The 6,000-nt window shown below is 36.7% G+C and overlaps 1 protein-coding gene across 1 annotated transcript in view; it reads right to left on the bottom strand.

Moving 5' to 3' along the window:
• FMN2 (formin 2) overlaps nt 1–6,000 on the bottom strand; it is a 154,356-nt gene that overhangs the window by 145,572 nt on the left and 2,784 nt on the right.

Below are 6,000 nucleotides of genomic sequence, written 5' to 3' on the forward strand. Positions count from 1 at the left end.
GAAGGAGAACCTATATGCATCTGTCTACCAAATATTTTAGGCACCATATGCATCTCTGGCAAATTTCATGTTGTGTTTTCCAGGTACTTAGCTTCCTCTCAGCAAGTATTTAATTCTGTCTCTTTACCCTTTTAGTTTCTGTGGTGATTTGTGATGTGAAGGCAGTAGTCTGTGCCAGGTTCTCACAGACCGCTGGAAAGCCACAATGCTTTCCGTCTAGCTCTTTTAAAGTAAGAAGCTCCTCTGATGTCTTTTTGGGCACCTATTACTAACAGCATCTTTTGTCAGTCTAACTTGCTAGAGACTATTCCTTACAACCCAATTTTGAAAAACTTTATTCCCAATGCTTTGGCATTTTATTCCACATATAGTACAATCTGGCCTATCTCTACCTTAGAAATAAATTCTCAAGCTCAAGCTTGAGTACTCAAGCAGCCAAAAGTCACAAGACACAACTGAACTCAACCAAACTGGCGGTCTTTAAAGTGGGAAACAAATAACACATTTCCTTGAACCTACTCATTAGTTCCCAGGCATGCCTAGCTTTCTTTCCCCTCTATGACCTGTGTTCCCAAGGCCTGCTAATCTCCAACTTTAATAACTGATTTTTAATATTTATCAAGATGTAAAAAAGCTTTTCTTTGTATCCATAAACAAAAAACAGTTAGATGAAGAAAGGGCAAAAGCAGAAAGTTAGAACTACATTTCACACAAACAATAAACTAGACATGCACACCTATGTATTTGTGCAGACATGTTCTTCTAGACTTCATTTGAAGGAAACCTAGAAGTCCCTTGCTATAACTGGGGCTTTATGTTCTTTCACTGATGTAATCAAGTATTTCCCTTAACAATTTCTCTGCACAAATTATTTCTTGAATCTTTGCAAGACAAAATAGCACTTGGATACACAAACTCTTTTATAAAGGTAATTTTTTTTTCTTTATAAAAACTCCCTTTTCTTCCATGACTTTTATTTGAGAGACAGTTATTGTGATACTACAGCACAGATTTCTTTTTTACAGTGATTTTTTTTCCTTATCAGTGCAAGGAAGAAGAAAGGATAGGTGTTTCTTTTTCCCTGGTACATACTATCTCTGCATCTTCAAGGGACATCTGAGACACATCTTCTCAGCATCCAATGAACTCTAGAATGAAAGGTGCCTTCTGTAATTAGTTCCACAGTAAAGTTATCTGTGTTGTCTGCTGATTCAAATTCACACCACGTTCAGAGCTCTGGCATTGCTGATAACTTTTATATAGATCCTGAGACCAAAAAAAAATCACACTGACAAATAAGAATGCCTCAATAAATCTCATTTGCGACTAGGCTTTTCTGCCGCTACTTAGCTATATATGTCAAGATGTCAAAAAGATGAAATTGTCAATATTTATCTACTTCTTCTATATTTATGTGTTTACATTTAGCTTTATACATATTAGGCTTTACTTTTAAAACTTGCGATGTTTACACACACAATCTCATAACCACTGCTTCTTACTGTTGCAAAATTGCTAACTTACTTAATGGTTCTACTGCTGTGCAACTACAGATGAAAGAAGTCATGGTCAGTATTATCTGAGGATAAAACGAGGTTTAGCATAAGAAAACATAACTCACTTCCTGGTCAGAAAGCCTAGCTATTTCCATCAGTGTGGAGAAAAAATTCTGGACAGAAGCAGCATGGAAATAAAAGGAGGAACAGTCATTTTTTCACTCAGGGTAAAAAAGCCCACCTTGTTGTCCCTAATTTTCTTTACATTAACAGCAGTGTAGGAATGCAGGAAGCTGTTGTTGCTTACAGAAGATAGTAGCTCCTGAACCCATTTTGCTGCCTTTTCTAAAGCATTTAATGAAATGCAACTGGCCTTCTATTATCATATCAAGAGGCAGGAATGAAGTGACACAATGTAAAGTCTTAAAATCTGTCCATCGCCTTCCTGTCACAGCTTCTTTTTGCTTTTGCCCTGTTCCCTTTGTACCAGCTCACCCCATTCCCAAAAAAGATCAACTGCCTGCATAAAAGTAAGTTTCTGGAAACTTGTAGTCCAGCTAAGTGGTACAGAATGATGTTTTTAAATGCATCTAAAAATAACCAGAGCTGCAGTCACCCACACCTACACATACATGGTTCATCACCGCTACTCCTTATGTAAGCTGAAATTTTGGCAGAGGTAGTTCTTAAGGAATACACTTGGCCATATCCTGAGCTTGATTAAAACACTAAACAAACAAAATATCTTGGGCAATTAGTATTTCAGTAGTTTTTCATCACCAGTATTCACAATGAAACTTAATCCTTCATATACAGTCAGCTTAAAATATCCCTAGAGCTGCTTTTGAAATCCAAGGATTTTTTGCCTTAAAACAGCACAGGTGAAAAAAAGGGCCTGTTTCAAGAAATAGGTTTTTTGGGGTTTTTTTTCCTGCAAATAAGTACTACACACGGTTTTTGGTTTTTTTTTAAATAGACCAACAATGCCCCAAGCTATTAAAAAGACATGTATATTTAAAAAAAAATAAAGTACAATTATATCCAAGAAATATAATCAAACTAAACCTCCACATAATTATTCCCACTGGAATAATCCACTGCTCATTTCACAGAAATGAAGTCACTGAAGCACACAACATCCTTGAATGATCAGTTCCAGACAGGTGCTTTGTGTGATGGATATTCTAGTGGTACTGTGTCTCAGAATCAAGTAGAGATGCACACACTTCAGCTATAAATTGTCGCTTTTCCTTTTCCCCTTTGCACCCCAAAAAAGATCATCAGACAACCAAGACCTCACAGTCCTACTCCAGACATGTTGGGCTGCCAGTCAGACCTCAGAATGTGGTGCTGCTCAGAATGTGGTTGCCCAATAGATAGAGCCACTCAATCTCATGACCAAAACCTGCTATTCCCAATGAAGTTCTGGATAAAGATCAAAGTATTAATCATGAGATCCCATCAAAACAAGCCTGTGGCAGCACTGAATTCCGGTGGAATTACTCATGTTGCTCCAAATCCCATATTGCAGTGCTGGCTCAGTAACATTAAAGTAACTTATCAGCACTCAGCAGTCTTTCAACAACGTATTGCAGCTCATTTTCAAACCCATTTTAGTACAGTTGAAGTGCAGTGTTGGAGTCATCCCCTCTCCCCAAGTTTTGCACGTACTAGGCAAAAAGAGGAGGATCTTTCCCTTCAGATGCTTGCTAGCAACACTCAGCGTAGCGTGTGATCACATACCACATGGAGGGCTGCTGCTGGGCAGCTCTCTTAGTAGGAGGAGGCTACACCCCATCTGATAAAAGAATCATCTGTATTACTGCTAACAAACATCAGCAGTGAAACAGCAAACCATAAGTAATCTTAAATAACAGCTGCATGATAAACAGTCTGCTCAGGATGCCAACAGATACAAATCCATATTGTGTGCAGCATCACATGAATCAGAGAGCTTTTTTTAAGCCTCAAAAAAGGCATTTAAAAAGATCTACTTTGCATCTCAGAAACAAACTTTCATCCAACTTTTTCAAGTTTTCACATACTTATCTATACTAAACCTAGGTATATGCCTGCAGACACTGCACTGCAATTGCAAGTGGGACGACAGCATTAGCACAGTACAAAAGTGAAATAAAGTGGCAGAAATCAGCAAACATGAGTACACAAGCACAGCACTGGCTTCAGGTTTTGTTTGATGGTTACCAGGGTTTTTTGTTCGCCTCTTCTTTAAAGATAGAGCAGAAAAAAACATAAATCTCTGAAGAAAAATTTAAAGATAAATTATCTGTTTGAAAGAGTTTCATGCAGCAAGTGTGTTACAAGCAGCCAACAGTGATTAGGAAGGGCATGGGTTTGTCTGGGTCAAGTTTAATTACCATCTGGGGCAGCTGATGCGACTCATTCAATTTATGTAAAAGACCACCTTATTAGCTTCTCTGCAATCACTGCACCTCAAATTAATGCAAGAATGAAATCCTTTTTACTAAATCTGTCCATTGGCTCTTTCACTTCAGTTATGTTAATGTTTGGAAACATCAGTTTCATTTTCCCACCTAGATACTCACTTCACTTTAGTGCAAATTATTCACTGCCACATAACCAAGGTGAGAGAACCAGCTCTTGTTGAGCTCTTGCTCTCCTGGGACCACCATATAAAAACCATGGCTCCACTGTGCATTGGGTAATCTAAAACTTGTAATTACTGTCACTACAAATTCAAATACAGCTGTCCACATAAAATGTGAAATAGATCCAATGCCTGAATTACAGAACGCCCTTAAACTTGTCCATACCATTTTCCTAAAAAATGCATAGAATTCAAAATACTGTACTTTTCTTCATATATAAAGCAAAATTAAAATATGCAAAGTCTCTGCCATAACAAGTACTTGGCTTCCATCTACATTTGACATTAAAGCAGTCTTAAAGACTTCATATGGCTCCCTGTGAAAACCAAATGGAACAGAGCCAAACCACAACATGCTGCAAAAGTAGGCCAATCATCTGCATAGAACCTGCTGTCATTGAAATCGATGATAAAGTGCTCTGGAATATTTTACTTGATTCCAGTTGGAAATGCAGAGCAACACTGCAGTCACTGCACAGCAAAATGGGATTTCATGCTGTAGGCAAGAAGCTGTTTTGGATTAGATTGGCTTTGTTTTTGTTTTTTAGGCTAGAAATATCCCACTATAAATAATCTTATCTCTAAAAGCTTGATGCTCATTCCCAAATCAATGTATCTTATGCATGCAAGTAAAATACAACATTTTCACAAGTAGTATCAAATTGCAAGGAAATTATTTCTGCAATCATTGTTCTGTAGCATGGTTTCTTAAAAGAGGCTTTTCTGCTCTTACAGCAATAGCAGCTTATGGAAATAGTAATGTGAAGTTTAATTTCCCTTTTTTATGTACACTAGTTGTTATTTTAAAATTCTCAATGAATTTTAGCTTGTAAATACATTTTTTAAAACTATGAATGACCAAACACAGATGAGTCATTTCCAGTTCCCTCACTTTAAGCTTTTCTGCATGAACTGAAAGATATAATTGTCCTCTGCTCGTAAAGACAGCTGGTATGTACATGCAAATGAGGGTCACTGTAATTTCCATAAGAGATAGAACTACTGTTGCATTGGACACTGGTCCCTTCACAATAACAGTCTAAAGCATTGGTGGGAAAAAAACCCAAACCAAAACAAAAATCATTTTAAAGTAAATCAACACCTTCTGAGGAAATGTGAAAAAGTCTATTTCCCAGAAAACAGATATCTAAAAAGAAGTACCATGTTCTTGAAGTTTACCATATACAACTTATTTCCATCATAGCACCACCATAAATTCTAATTACAGATGTAGCAATTAAAAATTTTCTGAGTTTTTTATAAGCTGTCAACTGTTGATAGCAAAAAAAAAAAAAGTGCTTTTTATATGCTATTAAAGTAGTGAACACCTCAAACTGGAAAAGTTCAGGTAGCATGTCCAAAATTAAGTCTAATAAACAGGTGAAAGGGATTTAAAACAAATAAATAAAAAGATTCAGCTCACTTCACAGTGAGCTACTCTCAGAGGGGCTGGCTTTTTCTGTGTTAAAAATTTTGAGTTCCAATTTTCTACACTGAAATTGGGGATGTTAGTTCAAGGCTACTAAAGAATGAAAGCATCGTGATTTGAATCTAGAAAATAATTTTAGTTATTTACTTCCTAAATCATACTTTTTTGTTTGCTTTTCATAAAACCACAAAAAACCCCCTCACCCCATTTTTTGCAAAGACCTTGCGCTCATGTATGGTTGCTGCGCTCATGCATCCAGAACTAACTTCATTAAAATAAAAATCTGATTTTTTCTAATAGCAGGTACTCTTAGAGTATGTTCTCTTAGTTCTACAGGTTCCTCAAGTGAAAAATATATGGAATATGCTGCTGAGTTTTCTCTGTATACATACCTCCTATGTGGCAGAAGTGTTCCTAATTAGGAATATATTACCTTTAGAAATTTC

The sequence above is a fragment of the Geospiza fortis genome, unplaced genomic scaffold, assembly GCF_000277835.1.
Source record: "Geospiza fortis unplaced genomic scaffold, GeoFor_1.0 scaffold381, whole genome shotgun sequence".
NCBI classification, from domain to species: domain Eukaryota; kingdom Metazoa; phylum Chordata; class Aves; order Passeriformes; family Thraupidae; genus Geospiza; species Geospiza fortis.